We start from the raw sequence: 22,559 nt of genomic DNA on the forward strand, positions 1-22,559 counted from the left end.
GCACCGACAGTGAGAAGGCGGGAGCGTCTGGCTTCAAAGAGCCACCAGCAAAGGCGTCTCTAGCCAGGCGGTCCACATTGCGGACGCGGCCTAGCATCTCGACCGAGAAACGTGCCGGTGACAAGGCGCCTCCTGAGCAGAGTCAGGTGCTTGCGCCGGACGGCGCCGGCGACGGCGGTAACGCGTAGCCGTGTGCTAGATGCAAGAGGTAAGCACCATGCACTCGGTTGCTTCTTCTTATGTAGAAATGGCTCCTGCACCAGTTTTGAAAGTCGCCACCTTAAACGTCAGAGGTCTGGCAGGAATGAGAAAGCAAGGCCAACTATATCGACTTTTATTGGAGCAAGCCATAGTTGTACTCGCTTTGCAGTAGACGAAACCTGACGGCGACAAAGAGACCGGGGGCGTGGTGTGACGCTTTACGTCTAGGAATATCGCTGTAGTTAGCCATGCTGTACGCACCTCAGGTAGCTGTAGTCTGTTCTTTAAGAAATAGCCTAAGCTAGAAGTTCAGGCTCATCATTCTTTGTGGATGTTGTGGAGTTTGTCGGCTGTATGCTGAATGGAACTGAGTGGCGGTTTGTCAGCGCTTATATGCGCCTAATGAGGCTGACGACCTAGCAGTATTTATTCAACGTATTGAAGAGCGCCTCTGCACAGAGAGACAGCTTGTAGGTATGGGTGAATATAATTATGTCCTCAGCACGCGTGATAAAAAAGTAACCGCGGTTACCGAGACAAAAGTACACAAGTGTTATTGCGAATAACTAAAATTAGTAAACTGGAAGATGCGGCGGAGTGTCTCGAATGAGGTCGTGCTATGATGTACACGAGATTCCAGGGCTCTAGCCATGCTCGGCTGGACCGCATTAATGCATCCGTCGACAGTGCATCTAGATGTAATAATTAGAAAGTAGTGCCGACATAATTTTCAGACGACTATTTAGTTGAATGCTCCATATTGAATAAAAAGTAAGGGAATTCTTTTTCGTGGGAATTGTGGAAATTCTATAATAAGCTATTTCGGGATGAATGCTATACCCCTGTAGTACAAGAGGAGATTGGTAAAGTAGACGGGAAAACATGCATATATGGCAACAGAGACAGCTCTGCAAAGAAAATTTAAACATGCAAGCAATAAATAGGGCTATCTATATACGGTTTGAAAAAAACAGAAGAGACGGAGCTAAGAACAATGCTACTAAATTTTCTTCAACAGAAATCTCTAGCGCCAGGGAATTGGATGGAAGATATAAGGAAAATAAAACAAGAACTAGAATTAATGGAGAGAACGGTATCGGGGAGCATTAGTAAGGGCAAGGGCAGGACACAACCGTAGGAAAAGCGCCATCAAAGCGAGCACTAGGTTTGGAAAAAGCAAATGCTGAAAGATAAAACATCGAGAAAATAGAATGATGCGGGATCTTGCCAGCAAACAACAATTACATCCAAGCGGCTTTCAGGGAACATTGCCAGCCTCTTTTCGCGTCGCCTGTAATAGATACTAGCACATTTAATGATACGTTTCTGGAGCTGAAGTATAAGATTGATTAGAACTAGAGACATGTGATACAGAAGTCGAGAATGGAACTTACGGGTGAACCCCCGGTAAATCACTTTGACCAGATGGGTTCTGCGCGGGTTTTTACGAACACTCCAAGCATACAATTACCCCTTACTGGAGCTTGATTTTTAACGACGCCTTAAACGTTAATTCTCTGCCTCTATCATACATGCTTCATTACACACGGTTCTCATCCATAAAACGGATCAGATAGGTAAATTACGACTGGTTACAGCCTACAGACCAATAGCTATTACAAACATAAATACAATTTTTTTGTGAAGGTACTAGCTAGAAGGTTGCAGACCGTGATTAAGGACATAGTTGGTCCCCACCAGATGATTGTTATAAAAGGACGATTGATTATTTAACTTAGTTATCTGCAAAGGCTAGGCCCTGGTTACCAAAACTACATTACAAGATTGATCGTAAAGAAGAGTCCGGGGGCTCCCATTAGCTTGCAGCGTGTTTGTTGCAGTAGGGCTGCCCCTTCAGCCCTGTTTTGTTCTATTTACATTGCGCCACACCCCAGATCGTCAAACACTGTTATATTTCGTTATAATAGCGCGATTCCGCGAGTGATTGATACTCCGCCTTTTTTTTCCTGTAAACAAATTACAGAACGCTGGTGAACTTTGATGCGTTCAGTGAAATGCTGGTTGTGTTTGACATCGGCCTTGATAAGGTATGAAGACAGGCGTAATCATCATCAGCAACCCCTTATCACGGTTTGGGGTCGGCGGCCGTGATCAGCTTCCTCCATCATGGGCGATTCTGATAATCCAGTGTGGTGGCCGCTAGTCCAATTGCGGCCAGTTCGCGTTTCACAGCGTCCAGCCAGCGCATCTTCAGGCGGCCAATTGAGCGTTTGCCGTCTAGCTTAATGTTGAAGTTAGTTGCTGCCATGGTTCCATTGCTTGCGTGGTGGACACGTCCGTACCAGCGCGGACGACTTTCCCGAATTTCATCAACGATTGGAGCAACAGCCCATCGACATCGAATGTCCTCATTACGTTGTCGATCCATGAGGGTGGAGTCATCCATCCAGCGGAGCATTTTCATCTCCGAGTCTGCAGCTCGTTCTCGATGGCCACAATGAATGGCCAGCATTCCATGGATTACATAGCTACTGGACGAGCAACTGTTTTGTAAATCTACGCGCGTAGTAGACGGGGAAGGCTACTAAATCAAATAACTCCAGATGTTTTATGCCATTTCAGAGACGCCCCGCAGATGCACATTGTGGCGTCGCAGTCCGCGAATCTATCGGCACCCAGGAGGGATCCAAGTTATCGGAAGTAGGCAGTCTTTGGCAGTCGGCAGCTGTTGACGTAGATATTGCCTGGAATCAAGCTCGTTTCCAGGTACTCAGTCTTTAAACTTAATCTCAGCCCGTATGCGGCAAGTTGCTCACATCAAGCTTTCGCCCACTCCAGCAAGTCTTGCCGTGCGCGTGATACGAGCATCACGTCGTCCACGCATAGTACTGTCCATGGTATGTCCCTCTGTAGGTCACAAGTTATGGTGTCTATCCCCTAGCAAATAGCAGAGGGGACAGAGCAGAGCCCCATTGGATGCCAACAGTGATCGGGAAGCTGTCTGAAATTCCAGCTGGGCATATCACGCGATTACCAGCCTTATCGTACATTAGAATCACAAGGTGCAGGAGCGACTCGGAGACACCATGAAGGCGCAGTGCCAGTCTAGTTTGTATGTGGGAGTCTCTATAAACGGATTTTCCAGGTCAAGGAAAAATATGTCAAGGGGTTTGCGTTTCATTCCCGGTATTGTTCCATCAGCTGACAGGCAGCAAAAATAGCGTCGGTCCTACCAGTGCCACGCAAAAACCGGCATGTGTTTGGTCGTATGTTAGAGATTGCCTGAATTTGACCATCCTGAATCATCTGGAAGACCTTCGTCATGTGGGACGGAGGCGGATGAGTCGATAGTTTCCACAGTCCGCAGGGTCCCCTCATTTTTAATATGGGCACAGCGATGCGCTTTTGCCACATTGTGGGCATCCATTCGGCCGTTAGAATTTGACAAACAAGCTCGTGAGCCGCTGCACTCCAGGAATTGTTGGTATGTCTCTTCCGCATTTATGAAACTCGGCTGGGACCTCAACTGGACCGGTCGCTTTATTCCATTTCATAGCACGGATAGCTGCTTATAGCATCGGTGGGACCGTAGACAGGCAGATCCTCGGGAATAGCGGGTGGAGAAAATCCTCGTTTTAAATGAGATTAGAATTTTCATGCAACCTCTTGAGTATAAGCCGACAATTGGTCAGGCGCGAGCCATCTTGGTCTTTGATGCACAAACAGTGAGGCTCGAAGTCTTTGGCTACTCTTGCTCGGTGTTTAGCGAAGCGATGCTTTTTGTCATCAGCTGCGGCTATCAGTTTCTCATAGCGATTGCTTTTTGTGATGGCTACTATACGTTTGGCGTTGTTCTTAGCCTGACGATAGTTCTCGAGGTTGCCCTTCGTCTGGTAATATCTCCACCGGCTGTGAGCTGTCTTTTTTGCAGTGACATTTTCGTTCACACTGCCGAGACGGGTGTGCCGCATGATATCAAAATTGGTGTTTTGTGGGAAATTTAAAAAAAAAAACGCCCAGCTCGATCGGGGCTGCCCACAAAAAACGACTTTAGCTCACACAACAGCGTAAGAGGCAGTATCTTTATAAGGAGCGCCGACGTAATAGCGGCGTCATTGTTACTTGATGTCAGCAGTGGAGGATCTTCGTTAGTTCGCTGTGAAGCAACCTCACCTCCTGTCGTTGCTACCTTTAGTTTCCCTTACGGGAGCTGCGGTATCTTCCACGCACTCTATCATCATAGTTACGACATGGCGATTTAAAACGGGCACTGTACGGCGACGGGGACCTGAACCGACGGCTTGGTGGCGCCACTCACCGCTACGCGGATAGTTCTCGATTTCTTGCGGTCGTTGACCAGGGCGTGGTTGTGGGGCGCCGACTGCAAATCCGTGCGTTGGCCGGTACGGGCAGTGGTGTAGATTGTGGCCAGCCTCACTGCAGTCGAAGCATCCTGGCTGGTTGTTCGCAACCCTCCAGGCGTCGCACTTCCTAGGGCTTGGAGGTCGTCGGTAGGCTTGGCAGGCGGCGGCCAAGGGGTGGCTATCAGGAACAGGACGGTAGCAGCGAGGACTTGGAAAGTCACGTCGGGGCGCATGACGATGTAATGCAGAAGCGTAGATCATCTTTGTTGCTTCTTGTGCTGGAGCCATCGCTTGAGGAACAGCCAGCGCCTGCTGGACTTCCTCACTGACGACGTCCGTGAGCGATGCAACCTGCGGCTGCGCTAGCGATGGCAGGAGTCGGCGCGCTTTTTCACGAACGGTTGAACGGATGAGGGGTGGTGTAGTAGTGGCATGGAAATAGCGTTTCAAGAGGGCAGTTGTAGAGTCGCGTCTTTGCTTCTATGGTATTTCAATATTCGTTGCTTCCTTGTAGAACCCGGCAACACTTTTTGGAGTCTGGCGAAGTAGAAGAGAGATTCGGAGCTCAATTCTTGACTGGAGGAGTGCCTTAATTGGCTCTTTCTTTCCAGACGGAACTTGCAAAGGCCGTCAAAATCTCCGCATTAAATATCTCCTAGTCCTTCAATGAAGACCCATATTTTAGACCCGGCTTCCCGCAGGTCCTTGAAGACCAAAGAAGACTTCACTGAGTTTTGAAGCGTCGTTCCAGCCATTGAATGATGCCACGCGGTCGAAAAGGTATCTCAATTCTTCCGCATCTTCATTGGGCAGTCTTTGGAAGCTGGGGGATCTCGGCGTTGAACGAAGACAACCGGTGCAGTAGACTGGGCTCTTGTCGATGTTGAGAAAACGAGGTCCGGCAGCCGACCATGTTCAGATTGAAGCCCTTGAATTCGCCCGCTGGCTCAGTGACCTCTGGGCTGGTCCCCTAGGCGACAGAAACTATACCGAGGTCTTCGCTTGAAGAGGTAAGCTGGATCTGAAAGGGCAGCACCTTCACCAGATGTCACGTTGTGGTGACCCCCCAAACCTTGTAGCTACAAATAAAGTTACTGGCTTTACATTCTAATGAAACTCTTTACTGGACTGACTTGCGCCCAAAAAAACTAAAACATCGGCCGTGGCGATCATAACAATCGTGTTCGTCGGTCGTCGAACTATTAATTCCCGTCGCACGCGCCTTAGCTGAATTTAAAGGCGGCAAGGAAGCAACGCTGAATTTAAAGGCGGCAAGGAAGCACCGAGATACACCCGCACACCGTGACTAGCGTATGTGGAACATTGCCGAAACACAAGCGAGTGTCAGGAATCTTCTAGATTCCTCTCGACGCATCTTGCTAGACAAATAACAATGATAAAGCAGCATCGTGCGACATGAGCATGGACAAAAACAAAGGACAGAATCGATCTGCGCTCTAGAATCACCGTCATAAGGGCGAATGCCGGTGGATGATAAACAAGAACAAATAAAAATTTGAATCGTTCGTGGCAATATATTTACCGAAGTCAAATCTATTTTAAGGATAACAGAAAAACCATTTCAGACACAACATTCGTATACTTTATGCTTGCTTCAAAACAGGTCATGGATAAATTACTATTACTTAGTATATACGAAGCCATTGTTTTGGATGCACATTTTTAATCTGTTCATAATAAGCCGAAAAGTATTTCTTTGTTTTTATTATGTCAGTGATAAACTGTGTTTTAACGTATTTGTAATTGTGGCCGTATATTACTTTTCGTGTGTTACGGCATAATTCATTGTAGTAATTACATATAAGAAATAAACTTTACAGTCACTATGAAGTCCAAATATATATTGAAGTAAAGATTTATGGCAGCTTTTCTTTTCTAAGGCAATAAGTGAAATTCTTCCCAAATGCTGACTGGGATAACAGCCCGTAGTGTAAGGCATGCCCTTGCGGTCAATACTAATATTGTTAAATTAAGCTGTACTTCTCCCTAGAGCGGCTTCTGGTATACGCTCCGTGCATCGCCTATATGGGCCTCACTAAATCCGCCTAGCGTGCGGTTTCAAACGCTTTTCCGGGCTAAGAGTTCCGACTGCTCATGCGTCGCTGCGAGGATTGGTAATGTTCACGGTGGCGATTCGTTTTTTCAGCTCCTGCCGATATTATTTTACAGCGGCTTGAAATATAACGTTGAGGTTGGCCTTTATGTACAAGCGAAAACATTGATGAGTTTGTAGCCATCTGGGAGAAACTAAAGCGTACACGCGCCAAGTGCCTCCTACAAACAAGCGCTAATTGCCCATTTGCTTTTTTGAGCCCTGCTTTACTGTAGTTATATGCTGCATCGGTTGATAAATAACTTGAATATATTCATTACCTTCTTTTTTTTTCATTCTGTTTGCTTTGCAAGCTATTGTACTATGGGCTCAATGGAACGCGCCACGATGCATTACATGAGCCATTTTGCGCCACCCGCCGTTACATCGTGTCATAACCGCTCTCTTATAGGCATATGGCTTCATCGGCCGAATTCACAAACTTTATTCCGATGTTGCTAAGGGTCCCGTATCGCACACACAAAAAAAAAATCTCAAAGCAAACGTTAGGAGCAGTTTGAAATGTTCAGACATAAAGCTAAATTTCTCAAAGGAATTCTCTAACTAAAGGAGTATAATTTCGAGTAAAGTTCTGCCCGTAGTCGTTCGACTTAAAGGGGGCATGAAAGAGCTAGAAAGGTCACTGACAAACGTTTTCAATATGTAGAATAAATGCTTCCGAGCATTCGTCCAAAGTAAAACTCATCGAAAAAAATCCAGCGATTTATTATTAATTTTTAAAAACAACGTTTTTTGAAATTCGTGGGCTGCGCTATTTCCGCGTGGCGGCGAGATTTAGGACTATTCTGCCGTGACTACCTACGTCACAAGTCACAGAGTGACAGGCCACGACATGCTGCCATTGGCTGCAGCCGCGACGGCGACTACGTCACTGACACACTTCCGGTAGCTGCGAAAGTCGTCTGCTCGAGTGCTGCAATGCATGCGTGAACCCGAGCTTGGCGCTTCGGTTCGCGATGTTAACAGAAAAGGTGGTGGCGTCCAACTGAAAGTGCGCGTCGGTGCAGGAGTGCGAAAAGAGCACTATCTGATCCGATTTAACGCCGTACCGATTAAATAGGCAGCATCAACCTTCATGTACCGACCGACGGCACAGCAGCATACTGTAGTCCCATCTCGTCTTTGCCGCATCGACCATTTGTGCGGCGTGTTGATAATTAAATGGAACGAGCGTCAAAAAAAGGTGCACCCTCAGCTTCATCGCGAAAGTACACAAATTCGCACTGCTTAAGTGCAGCACCCGATGCCGCCATTCGCGGGCGCTGCGGCCGACGGCACTCCGGTCGTGCGCTGCTCCCTGCCCGTCGCTAGGCCTTGTTTCTTTTGCATCGCAGCCACGGCGGACTGCGTTTTAGAATCGTCCGCTTCGCTGCGTCTCTAGTGTAGTCGCTCGTGTGCTCCTGTGCACGATTCTTGCGTGTAGCTTCGGAAAACAGTGACAACCTGCGCTGCCGAACTGCATGTGGCGAGCTGCTTTGCTCATGTTTTGCGCCGTTGTTTCTGGCTCGGCCGATGCGTACACATGAGATAAAACACGCGTGCACGTTACGCATTGGCACTTCTTAAACGATGTGCGTCCGACTGAAAGTGCGCGTCGGTGCAGCAGTGCGAAAAGAGCACGAGCAGGTCCGATTCAACACCGTACCGATTAAAAAGGCAGCATCAACCTTCGTGTAAATGAAACGTGCGTCAAAAAAGGTCTGTCCTCAGCTTCATCGCGTTAGTACACAAATTCGCACCGCTTATGTGCAGCACCGGATGTCGCCAGGTTACCGCAAAGATGCCGTCCGCGAGCGCTGCGGCCGACGGCACTCCGATTGTGCGCTGCTCCCTGGTCGTACCTAGGCCTTATTTGCGTCTAAACCACGGCGGACGGCGTTTTGGAATCACCCGCTTCGCTGCGTCTCTAGCGTAGCCGCTCGCAAGCTCATGTACGCGATTCTTGCGTATCGCTGCGAAAATCAGTGACAACCTGCGCTGCCGAACTGAATGTGCCGAGCTGCTTTGCTGATGTTTTGCGCCGTCGATTCTGGCTCGGACGATGCGTACACATGAGATAAACACGCGTGCACGCTGCGCATTGGCACTTCCTAAACGATGTGCGAAAGGACGTCAAAAAAAAAAAAAAAAAAACACTATACTATCTTTTTTGTTAATCTAAATTTTAAGATTCGCGGAAAAATAATTCGTGCTCACCTGTCATCCGATATCCAAACTCTGTAGCGATAATCAGTTCGTGCTCTCGTCGGTGATACGTACGCGTATACATTCCATTCGTTATACACAAGAGATGCCTCTCGCCGACCATAATGAAAGGAGCTCCGGACTAAAAGCGACGACGACATAAGTTAGCACGCGGGCAACTCGCACGCTCAGTCGTCTGCCAGCATCCATGCAGAGTCGATGCTATCGCGCCAACTCCGCAAGGGGTCACCGGCCGCCGTTGGTCAAACCGCAGAAGACGGTACCAAAGAGACTGACCCAGGCAGCGCGAGAGAAGAAAGCGGTCTTGTAGAAAGCCGTGCTCGGCAGGAGTGCACGCTAATTTGCGCTGAATGGGACAGGGATATGAAGGAAAGTGCTCCCTCCGCGGCGGCCGCCGGTATCTGTGGACAGCAGCTTCCCACCTACAGGTATGCGCTCGCGAACGACCCGAGTCGTTCGGGCTGCTGTCGCACACAATTCCGAGAGGTCAAGAAACTGAAGAAACCGGCGGTCGAGGAAGACAGCAGACAAGGTTGAAAGCTATGCAAACGCAGACGGGACGGGAAAGGCAGAGACCGTGAATGCATTGGCGACGCTCGGGGAAAACAGGCGCGACGACCGGAAGTCTGAGAACCGAGCGTCACCCGATGACGCTTCATGGGCGGGGCTAGCGGGGCGGAGTTCCTGAGCTGTTTTCTTCGTTTTTTTTCTAGTGTCGCCGAGTGTTGAGTTGAGGGGAGCGAGGAGGAGCGCCATTTTTAATCGCCAATATCTTTGGTGTTAATGAAGCTAGCTAAAACATTCTTGCGGTGAATTGACCTGTGAGGGAGTACCTATCTCTCGACCGATCTGCTTTATTCCATTTTAAGCATTGCATGACCCCTTTAAGCTTTCCAGCTGCGAAATTCTGACAGTCTCCGCTATTTCACCCATTGGCATATTTAGAAGGATCGCGCTAAAAGGATGAGCGCTTGACAGAAGCTTGCTTAAACTAACCCAAGCTTGTGTAATAGGTGGCGGGAGCTATGCTACGCCGTTCTTAAATATCAGGTTGAACCAGAAGAGAAGATTAGCATCTCTCATTCGACGGTGCATAAAGAGGGCTCTAGGCTCACCAATTACAACGTCCACAAAGAAGCTACTTTCTATGGGAGTGCACAACAGCTGGCGAGGTGAGCTTCGTCTTGTGACCTCATAACCAGTCCTGACATTATGACCACATGCCGTCACATCCGGTCATGACGTCACAGCCTATGACAGCACTTTGTGATGACGGCATAGCCAGTCATTGGCATTACTTATGAGTATTTAATCATGAGTAAGGGCTAAGTGGTAGTCGTTAGTGCTGCTGCCCAGCAAGCTGTGCTACTGTCTTCCTCACGCAAGAGAAGGAGAATTAGGATGCGTTACTCACGCTGCGGGGGCTCGACCTCCTACTTGATTACCTTCACTTGATGCATGTATCTGTCTCCCGGAATTTTGATGTGTGGGCAAAGTGAGAGCTCGATGCTGGTGCGACTGTGTGTCAGATGTTGTGGGATGCGACCTGGTTAAATCGGTCTTCAAATATTTCCATGCAATAAAGGAAAAAAAATCCGAGAGATGGTGGTTTGATTCCCGGTGCAGACGTTTTTTTTTTCTTTCTTCATGAGCAGACCGGCCCAGCGGCACCGCCAGTTGTGGTGGTTGCTAGGCAACTGTTCAAAGGCAGCGCGACCACGACGAAAGGGAGATAGAGGCCAAAATGAGAAGTGGCTGACGTAGTGTTCCTGTCGCTAAAAAAAGAAAAGGAAAATAGAAACACGCGCGTCGCAACCGCCGCCGTCCGCCACCGAAGCGGTGGCAGGATCAATTAGGGCCTACAATAGGTACTGTCTTTGCCAAAAGGAAAAAGGAACCAGGCTACACGGTTTGCTTCTTAGCCATGTAGTGCAGTATTTATGGCACATCTCAAAGTCTAATTACTTGTAGGGGAAGAAACCCACTCGCCTTTATCTGTGAGGGCCAATTTAGGATGCCTTTTAGGATGAATCAAGGGCCCTAAACAAGGGTGGGAAGCAAACCCTGCTGCCTGGTAATTTTTGGCAAAGACGGTACAAACGACGATGGAAAGCGAGCTCCTGCCGCAGATTATGGAGGCCTACCATCCCCAGCGCCAAAGGGTCAGGAGCAGCTCTCCCTTTTCGACTGAATTCGCGATTTGAATGAGGGGCGATGCTCAAATAAACTCTTCGACGTTTAAAGCATCCCCCACGGGTTTAGCCGTAATGTTGAATTGGATCGTAGGGATGACCCTTTTCATAGCGTGTGTACATTTATCAGTTTGAGCTGTATAAAATAATTACTCTACCCGAACCGTCTAGTGACAAATCGGGCTTCATAGCGTATAGAATCAAAAATAGGCGAAATGCGATTAAGCGAGCGCGGAGTATAAGGACAATTATTTAGAGAAGGTGCTTAAGATACACAGAGTATAGACCAATAAATACACGCACCATGCGCTTGGAGCGCCGTGTCTTATTCATTAAATCTCGAACCTGAGTTTCATCATACCCGTCTTTACTTGGCACTTAGGGCCTATACATGGCCACAAAAATGTAGCGCGAAACATATACGACATTGCACTAAGTGAACTATTAAACGTTTATGCATTAACCAACACATTTTACCTGTACCTGAATACGCAATCGTTGCGATAATCAGAACATTCATGATGATGCGCCATTATCGTTTAAAGTGCTTTTATGTCGAAATATAAGTCAGTAATGAAAAGTGGCTTGTTAACGCGAAGTGAACGCAAACATTACGCTCTCGGTCGTATTACTTGCGGAGCTGGGATGAGTGAACACATTTTCAAGCGCATTTTGTATAGCTCTCGAACTTTTACGAACGAAAAGCACTATTTCTGGATACGCCGCGTAATTTGTGTTACAGTGCACTGGCAGCGAATGCTGTTTATGCGACGATGCAATTGCTCCATTGCTAGATCAAAGAAAGCGTGTCATTGTAATGCCGTACATTCATAAGATTGCCAATACCCTGAACAGAATTTTGTGGTGCACAAATCCAACCGTCGTATTTTCGCCTCCGAAGAAACTCGCCTTATTGTGCAAGATTGGGAAAATCAACAGCAACGGAGCACCTCGTTCATAGAGAAACATACGTAATGAACGGACACTCAGGCCTTTTCGCGGCTGAGCAAGTAAGGGTCTGACCACCCGCGAGGCGGCGTAGCGCTGTTCGCTTTCCCTCCACCTCAAAGGTGGATAGCTTATCATACGTACACCGGCTTGCATCAAAGCGTATGCTTTCCTTGCTCTTTCCATATAAACGTCGTTGCTGAGCCGGTCATGTGCCGCCGGTTACGCCCACCTCACTGTGCTTTTCAATGCGTCACCTCGTTTGGCCGGTAACTTCTTTCCTTTTGTCTGTAGAAATACTTTTGCTCATTTTTTGAGCTAAGAACGCTTTTAGCAAAATGTTTGTTGGGCAACGTGAACGTATTTTGCACGTGTAACATAGAATAGGAGGTGTGAACACCTTTAGTGTGCAGTTACTGTATGTTTTTTGGGTCGTGTTTTTCTGAAGAACATGTGCATTCCTTCGATTGCTTATTTTTCTAAGACAGCTTTGAGACAAGAATTTTTCGGTGATCAGATGTATCTTAACACTAACTTTTATTCGGCAGTACAAGAACTGTGTGTTGCGCATCTGGAATAGTTTTGTGAATGGTATTTACTTCGCTGTGTTTGCAAAATGCATGTGCTTTTGCCGCTTCGTAAGCACCATTTTTACATGCCGAATTCCTTGTCATGACTAAAGCATTCTCGTTGTGGTCTAAAAAGCGCTGCTGCCTGTTCGGGGCCTGCATTTTAACGACGTATACTGCTATTAGTCGCTAACAGTGGATTCCCTGTAATTCCTTTGCCATACGGGCAGAGGGCAATTTTGTCCGCGATCATGTATATAAGCATAGCACTGGGTTTCTATTATGTAGTCATGTTCTATTATGTGGTCTAAAAAGCGCTGCTGCCTGTTCGGGGCGTGCATTTGGACGACATATACTGCTATTAGTCGCTAACAGTGGATTCCCTGTAATTCCTTTGCCATACGGGCAGAGGGCAATTTTGTCCGCGATCATGTATATAAGCATAGCACTGGGTTTCTATTATGTAGTCAGTGTGGTGCGTTTAAATTTCTGAGCAGCCTACTTATCAAGGCTGTTTCATAGAAATTCCGCGCGGGCTGTGCCTGCATTTCTTCCTCCTTATTTGTGTCTACCAGTTCACAACTCCTTTTCGGTTGTTTTCACGGGTGATGTTTTAGAGGCAAACCACACAGCCAGTATGCGAAATTTCTTCATCGTGACACTGTTCCGCGTGCTTCACCATATCTTCAATTTTGTTGCTCTTTGTAATCTGATGCATTTTATAAAGTGTGTGATCCAGTATTCTTTCTGTGCCATTCAATATGTAAACAAGAAAATAAACTTTTTTGTATGGAACCACTGCCTTCTTGTGCGCCACTGAGAAAAGCGGCTCAATAACGGCAAAAAACTAACAATAACAACAGCTCTGATCGCATTATTCTAACCTGCATCAACTAAGTCAGCCACGCTTATTTTCTGCGAGAACCTTGCCGGTATTTTCAGTAAAGAGGTTGCGATCCGCCACTTTAATACGTCCGTATGTATGGCATCGTTAAAGCACTTGCGCGCAACTCTAGACGATGTAGTTGAATATTTTAACAGCTTAAGGTTAGGTCATAATTGAAAGCATTTTGTTCGAAATCGAAACCGGAACAAAACAAATCACGTGCCGAAAATCTCGGAGGACGAAATTAGCGATCTGACCAGCCGCTCGGGGCGCTGGCGCTGCGCGGCCGCAGGGCCCTATGGATGTGTCCGCTCTTTACTAAGTATGTTTCTCTATGCGCAAGTCTCGGGCCGATTAGATGCTTAGGCAAGCGGGCAAGCATCCAGTAGGCTCAAGGAGTCAGCGAGGAAATAGAATATTTAAAGAACATAGCGTTCATATCACCCACGTGCCATCAAGAAAACTAAAAGAAAGATATGTGGGAGTGAAGGACCTGGTAAAATCTAATCGATATTCTGGAGTTGGCTATAAGATTGCATGTAATGATTGCGCAGCTGCATAATCGGCGAATCCGGTAATTTTGTTAGGCGTTTGAAGCCGAATCATAATCACGTTGCCAATGGTCACACAAAAGAAAACGCCTTGACTGAACATTGCGAGACTGCTAACGCCTGAGTCAAGCGACGGAGAGGAATCTATCATCAAGACTAGTTTTCAAGTCACTACACATTCAAACGTCGACACATGCTTTAAACCGGACACGGGTTAATCCGCGCGTATATTACGCACTCTGATTAAGCCCCCAAGCTGTACATAAGCCATTTCCTGTCTCCATCCGCCTTCATTAAGAACAAGGGACCGTACGGGCCCGAAACATCAATGTTATTTCCTTTTTTATTTTGTTGAGTGTTCGTTTTTCTACTAGGTATGTGATAATCGCTACGTAGCCTCCCAACGGCAAGCCTATGGTCGACCCGCACGCTGCCCTTGCCAATATGGCGACTAAAACTCATTGGGCTGACCTAGGCCACCCACCCACAATGGCCTAGGAACGGCCGATCATCGGCAGTCGACCTTGGGCCATGAGTATGGCTGACTTGGCCAGCCTACTGCCGCGCTACGGTCATGCATGGGCCATGGCTTACCCACACATGGGCCAGCCACTTCAGCGGTACTCGCTGCACGGTGGTTTATCCACGTCGGCAGTAGACCTCGGGCCAACGAGTATGGCCTACTTGGTCAGCCTACTGCAGCGCTAGGGTCATGCAAGGGCCATGGCTTACGCACACATGGTCTAACCACTTCTCGCGGTGCTCGCTGCCCGGTGGTTTCATCATCATCATCATCAGCCTGATTATACCCACTGCAGGGCGAAGGCCTCTCCCATATTTCTCCACTTAACCCGGTTCTGTGCTAGCTGCATCCACTTGACCCCTGCGAACTTCTTAATCTCATCCGCCCACCTAACTTTCTGCCGCCCCCTGCTACGCTTTCCTTCCCTTGGAATCCAGTTTGTTACCCTCAGCGACCATCGGTTATCCTCTCTTCGCACTACATGTCCTGCCCATGTCCATTTCTTCTTCTTAATTTCCACTAGAATGTCGGTAACTTGAGTTATTTCTCTGACCCACTCTGCACGCTTTCTATCTCTTAATGTTACCCCTACCATTTTTCGTTCCATAGCCCTCTGGGTTGTCCTCAACTTAAGTAGAACTCTCTTGGTTAGCCTCCACGTTTCAGCCCCATAGGTGAGTACAGGCAAGATGCAACTGTTGTATACTTTCCTCTTGAGCGATACCGGTAAGCTGCTAGTCATAATCTGCGAGTACTTGCCAAATGCGCACCATCCCAATCTTATTCTTCTTGTTATTTCCTTTTCATGGTCCGGATCTGCGGTTACTACCTGTCCTAAGTAGACATATTCGCCTACTACTTCCAGTATTTCGCTACCTAATGTAAACTGCTGTTCCTTCCCGAGGCTGTTGAACATTACCTTAGTCTTCTGCATATTGATTTTCAAGCCTACCTGTCTACTTTTTCTGTCTAGGTCATCAATCATTATTTGCAGTTCATCCCCCGAGTTGCTTAGCAAGGCAATGTCATCAGCAAATCGCAGATTACTGAGGTATTCTCCATCTACCCTTATCCCTAACTGCTCCCATTCCAAGTCTCTGAATACTTCCTCTAAACAAGCTGTGAATAGTACTGGGGAGATTGTGTCTCCTTGCCTAACACCTTTCTTTATGGGAATTTTGTTGCTTTCTTTATGCAGAACTATGGTTGCTGTGCAGCCACTATATATATCTTCCAGCACTTTCACGTACGGCTCGTCTACCCCCTGATTTCGCAATGCCTGCATCACCGCCGAGGTTTCCACTGAGTCAAATGCTTTTTCGTAATCAATGGTGGTTTATCCATGTATAATTCGGGGTCTGCTCATCCATGGCCTAAGGTTTACCCGTTAAAATTTGTGCAGTTCGATTGTGCATCGAAATTAGCGCTGCGGCAGTATTTTTATATTCGCATCTTCTCCTCCAAGCGGGCTCTAACTTTGTGGCATCAGCAATGGTGTTCTACGGGCAGGTGAAAAGCAACCCATACGTATGTAGCTTAAAAAAGTCAGCGAATCAACGCAGGTTTAAACAGCACTTTTTATTGGTTTTTCTTAAATATTCCAAAAAGCCTCAAAGCCCAAGTGGCAGTTACAACTTACTAAGTTTGTGAGGCTTCGCAGCAAATTATTCCGGCGTTCAGCTTCTAGGTTGAGTTGAAAATGTCACGCTTCCCTGCTCGTTGTGCCGGCTGTCTAATTACTTCACTGTTACGAGCCATCGTTTTGTTGCTACCGTGATCTTTCTGGAGAGGACGTCACTCAGGTACATTCTGCCTCTCCTCAGGCATCCTAGAAGATATACGAAAGAAAATATCAGCCTTCATTCCGTATTCATATTAATGTTCTAGCCTGCTAATGTGAATATAAAGACCTTGAGTGGGATCAGTGGTGATGTAGTCATTGGATGATATCTGAAGTCAATTGATATATGGGGTGCTACATTTTTACACATATACTGCTTGTCCAAGCAAATGTCATTCAAGGGACAAAAAACACACTTCAGAGGCAGCCAAAGGAAACTAGATACATATTCCAGGAGGTCAAAATTTCCGGAGTAATCCACTACGACGTCTCTCATAGCCTGAGCCGCTTTGGCACGTTAAACCCCACAAACCAAACCAACCAGAAACATATTGCTGGAAGCTACCTCGAGCACCACAGACAAATTTTTTTTTTTTGGAATCCTTAATTTACATTATTTGCCTAAATTACTGATTAATGACTTACACAATATATGGTGTTGCTACTTTGAAGAGTATCGGCACAAACCACGTTTAATTATTTTCGATAAAGAACCCTTACGTCTGCCATTTGTTCCCCAGATACAATAGGAAACCCCGAAAATACAAAAATCAGATTGCCGGACAATACAATTGGGGCCTTTTCTAGGCTCGACAGCCCTGTGTAGCAGTACACCTATAATTTGCTTATGGTTTCTTCGTCCGCGCCAGCACAACCGTTCAACAAGACTGTATTTGTTTTTACACCTGAAAAATAATGTTTCACTTATTTATATCCTTACCGCTTTGTAGTCATTATCCGCACTACAAAGTGTGGCGCGCTCACTGTAACTCGCACCTTCATGTGCGCCAAAGGGCTGACGCGAAGCAACTATCACCAGCATATCACCCTTAATCATGCATGGGGCCAGCCATCAGAGCGGCAGGTTGTTTCGTCCGCTCAAAGTGATGTTGAGAGCAGCACAATTGAGAGGCGCGAATTTGCTGGTAACGGTGTCGTATCTACATAACTAGGAATTTCTCGGCAGATAGAAAAAAAGGTAAACTCGAGGTTTCTGACCGCAAATATTGAAACAATCTGTAAGTCCTATTACTGTTTAAAGTGAATATTTAGTACTTGAAGCGAATAACCTCAATTCTATATTTACAAAATAAATATTTACTTCGCTGTCCTAAGTGGCTGCCAGCAATGCGCCACTGGTTTCCATATAAATGGATTATATCTAACCTTTGGCTCAAACAATCGATCGGGCACAGCAGTTGTAATCTAGCTTGAATAAAACTTGAATGAGGTTATGTACATGGATAAATTTGTAAGCGTTACAAATTTCACTTACAAATACTACGAGAATCGCTTCACTGCGGCCTTTCTTGAAAACTGACACATAACAACACTATATTCGTGGCTAAAATAAAGTACTCAACGTATTAATTCAGCTTAGCAAGTGCAGCTGTAAAAGAAAGTGAGGGCCGGCGGCACCGAAGGTGTGCCTAGCTTTCAAATTTTCTTAGATGGCACAACCATTCGAAATATGGAATTTTAACAATAAGCCCTTGATATTGGCTTTCCCACAGTGTATATGGGTGCCTTAGATAAGAAACATAATCGAGGTCCCATGGCCATCTTTCGTTTCCAATAAAATGTTTTATATGTTGTAGGCAATTATCTCGGCACAAAGGAATTAACACTAGTTACGCAAGGTATGGCGTAGTTTCGTCGAAAAAAAAAATTCGTACAGAGTACAATATACCTTTAGAGGTAGAAAACGCTGTTTTTGCCATTTGAAAATGTCGCTAGTTTGGATACCATGATTTTGCAATTTACTATTTTTACTCACTAAATATATGCAGGTTTTGCTTTTACAAGTACTTTTAGAAACCCGCTTTGTTTATGCAGTTAAGTTATTAGAAAATCGCAAACATTGGTTCAGGAGCGATGCGCTGCACAAATATCAATTTTTAACCTTATATACTGGCATACGATGCATTAGGTTGGTAGCACTAAATATGTTTTCACTTCCTAACGCACGTTCTTAATACCATACAATATTTGGAGATCCAGACCGCTAGTTCTCCACAACGCATCAAAATCGACCGAAATTTCAAAACAGCAGAAAAGGGCAAAATTGCTGCAATTGAAAAAACATCATTTTGATTTTCATTCAAATCCCTCTCAAGAATCTTCAGTATCTCAAAAATATCACGGGATAAAACGTGTTGCAATACACTGTTTAAAAACATAACATTAAATATAAAACGGAGTGCTTGTCCTGATAATGGCCAAATTAAGCCTGCATTCCTGCAAGATTCAATAGTACCTTGGCACTGAAACTGTTTCTCTACATTATCTAGGTTCCATCCGTTATTTCTGGAAAAATTTGAAGCTCTAGATTTTTGTATTTTTCTCTGCGAATTATTTTGAAATCGGACAAAATTAAAAAAAAAATGGTGAAAGAAGGAAAGCTGATTAAAATTAGAAACTGCTGCAACTTCAAATTTTTATCAAGATGTCTTGAAATGATGCAAATTACTTCCTTAATATAAGCTAGTAAATATTTTAATTCTTCAAAATGTAATATTAGAAATATAAATATGCCTGTTTTTATTCTATATTTATGCTTATATGGCACCCCCTTATGGAGTAGGCATCAAAACGTTTTTAGTATTTGCTGAATTAGTTACATTTTACCTTAAGTAAAATCTAAAGCCTTGTCAGCGCTTATATACCCCTTTCCTGCTTGTCGGAAAATATTTAATATAGCATAAAATGGTATTAATTCGTTATTTCTGTCAATTTCAAGGCATAACGCAAGTGAAGGCTGAACTTTTTCTCTGTCCTGAAATATTTTTACTGCTAGGTGCTGTAGTATTCAATCTAGTTTATTAATATATTTTTATGGATGACATCAAGGAAGAAGAAGCGGGCAGTGGCGCGGACAGGAGCGCTCGCGCTAGGCCCGGCAACATTTTTCATTAAACGTCATCTCACTGTCATCGGCCATCTCTCTGTCCTCTGTTTTCCTGTATTCATAGGCTTGCGCTTCGTAAACAATATTATTCCATTCCTCAGATTTGACCATAAATAACAATACCATATTTTTGAAGATGATTTTTCAAAGGGTAATTTTTTATAATTACAATCATACGCAAATCCCTTTCTAGCATAATAATTTTGGTGGCGTTGCAGAGAACACACATAGCAGCTTAGAGCTCCAGATTCTGCCCTAAATTAACAATATAACCTGCATAATAACCTGCACAGCTGGAATTTATCTCACCTATAGGGTCTCCCCATCAGAAATATCTCATAGATATGCTCGAGTCCATTCAAAGCAGAGCTGCCCGGTACATTTTTAGCAATTATAGTCCCCTCGCAAGTGTATCCCAGCTTAAAAACCTTAATGACATACAGATACTTGAAATTCATCGCTCCATTTCACTTCTGTGTTTATTCCATAAATATGTTCACACCCGTCCTTCGTTGTTACCTCTGGCATCACCTTTCCGCTCTTCACAACGCTTACACAATCAACTCAGCTTCAACCGGATATATGGGAAGATCCTGTCGTTTAATTCCTCTGCATTACCTAGAGCAATAAAACTCTGGAATGATCTTCCTGACAACATAATCTCTTTCATTGATCCTGGTGAGTTTAAAAAACATCTATGTATACATCTATTGCCATAGTGATGTTCGAAATGTAAAACAGTTTCATTTGTTCTTAACGTTGTTTTTCGTGTCTCGTGTCTGATGTTATTTTAACTCGGTTTTGTATAAATTTCGTGTTCCTTTCTTGTATTGGACTTGTACCGCGTTCTTGTACGATATTCTTGTACCGATTTGCCCCCCTCACCCAATGCTCTTCGGGGCCTGTGAGGTACTAATAAATAAATAAATAAATAAATAATAAAGACAAAATGTTTTAGTGCAAACAACGTAACGCATGTAAGGCTGAAAATTAACATTATTGTAGCGCGTTCCTCCTGAAGCAAAGTTTGCGATTTTTTACTAAATCAAGTGCATCACTGAAACAAGCTCTAACGCTTCTTATACAAGTAAAAGCTGCGTAGACGTGGTGAGAACGTGGTTTGAAAAAAACAATGGGTGAAAACATTTTAGTGCGCAATCAGCAGGTCTCCAAACTAGTAACTTTTTGAAATTATAAAAAGGCATTTCCAACTTTAGTACTGGAGTTTTTTGTTTCGGGAAACCTACGCCGCATCTTGCAAAGATAAGGGTCATTCCTTTGTGTCGAGACGTCAGCCCACGATTACTGTTCCTATCCGAAGGCATCCATATCTATTTTCATTTAGTCTCTTCAAACTAGCTGGTTTAGGAACTGCGGTGAATAAACATATCATCGCATATATTACAGGTTTTCGCGCTATACGTTATACCTGCAGCCACCTATATTGTCACAACTGTCATCCGTTATTTGCAGCTGAAACAAAATCACAAAAGGAATTCAATTGCAAATTGTTCGCGAGTTAGACGTACGAGACGACACAAGTATGCTTTGTAGAACATAATTTTAAAAAGAGTAGTTGCAAACTGTAGACAAATAATGTCATTATATGGAGCATATAAATTACTCCGGTTAACAGTGAAAAAAGTCGACTTTTAACATATTGTTACGTGGCAAGGTTAGTGCACGAAGATTAGTCCAGGATGACGCAGCACACAAAGCACAGAATCACAGGAGCGTTAACCTTCTTCTAGCACTGAACGTTGCTGCCACTTTGCCGTCTTCTGTGTCACTCTTTCTGATCGTTGTCTTCTTTTACGTCCAGCGATGCAGGGCATATATGTCACATTACCCCCCCACGAAAAGCACAGTCCCGGTGCGCACTAGGACGAACTGGCGACATGAACAATCTCGATGCGTGGCATACAGGACTGTCGCGGCGGATGTACAGGGGCGACTTCGTATGTCACAGGAGTGGCTGGCCGTAAAACACGGTAGGGTCCTCCGTAGCGTGGCAAGAGCTTCTCACACAGCCCAACTTTACGAGCGGGAGTCCAGAGCAAGACGAGAGATCCCGGAAAGTAGTGGACATCCCGGTGGCGAGAATCATGGCGCCGTTTTTGAGAATTTTGGGAGGAGGCCAGTCGTCGGCGAGCAATAAACGGGCAGCGTCAGCTCGGGTGATGGGGCCACGAACGTATTAACTGGCGTTAGCGGTGGGAGGCAATACGCTGTCAAAAGGATGGGGAGGGTCGCGGCCGTACAGAAGATAAAACGGTGAGTAATCCATTGTGTCGTGACGAGAGGAATTGTACGCGAACGTTGCAAACGGCAAATTAATATCCCAGTCACGGTGATCATCCGAGACATACATAGAGAGCATGTCCGTAAGCGTGCGGTTGAGGCGTTCGGTGAGGCCGTTCGTTTGTGGATGGTAAGCGGTGGTAAAATAGTGCTTAATGAAGCAGTACCGAAGAATTTCATCCACTACTCGCGCAAGAAAGCAACGGCCACGGTCAGTGAGCAGCTGGCGTGGAGAACCATGGAGCAGGATGACGTCATGGAGCAGAAACGCAGCCACATCAGTTGCACAGCTGGTGGGTATCGCTCGGGTGACAGCGTAGCGCGTAGTATAATCCGTGGCCACTGCAATCCATTTATTCCCCGACACAGAAAGTGGGAAAGGCCCGAGGAGGTCGAGGCCAACTCGGGAAAACGGGTCTACTGGGATGTCGATCGGCTGCAGGGATCCAGCAGGCATAGCCGAGGTTTTCTTCCGTCGCTGACACCGGTCACAAGAAGCAACGTAACGACAAACAGAGCGATAGAGGCCTGGCCAAAAGAAACGGCGGCGGACGCTATCGTACGTACGAGATACGCCAAGATGGCCCACTGTGGGTGCGTCGTGCAGCTGTTGAAGAACGGTGGTACGCAGGTGTTCGGGGACTACGAGCAGGAGCTCGGTTCCATCTAGTCGCATATTGCGTCGGTATAAGGGGCCGTTGTTGAGCACAAACAGAGCAAGGGTAGCATCAAGGTGTTCAGTGCTGAGGCGATTGATTATGCTGCAAAGCTTAGGACTGAAGCGCTGCTCATGGGGAATGTTTGAAAGGTCAGAGATGGCCAATACATATGTGTCATCGTCGCACTCGCTCGCAGGTGGGGGATCTACCGGGTTGCGGGACAGGCAATCGGCGTCAGCGTGCAGCCGGCCAGACTTGTGGACGACAGAAAAAGTGTATTCCTGAAGGCGGAGGGCCCAACGACCTAGGCGACCAGT

At 45.9% G+C, this 22,559-nt stretch overlaps 1 pseudogene; it reads right to left on the reverse strand.

Annotated features, from left to right (window-relative positions):
* Positions 1 to 287: 287 nt before the first annotated feature.
* Positions 288 to 22,559, reverse strand: part of LOC146195392 (uncharacterized) — a 53,034-nt pseudogene continuing 30,762 nt past the window's right edge.

The sequence above is a fragment of the Amblyomma maculatum genome, chromosome 3 (genome assembly GCF_055883805.1).
Source record: "Amblyomma maculatum isolate TAMU_Amacu chromosome 3, ASM5588380v1, whole genome shotgun sequence".
Lineage (NCBI taxonomy): Eukaryota > Metazoa > Arthropoda > Arachnida > Ixodida > Ixodidae > Amblyomma > Amblyomma maculatum.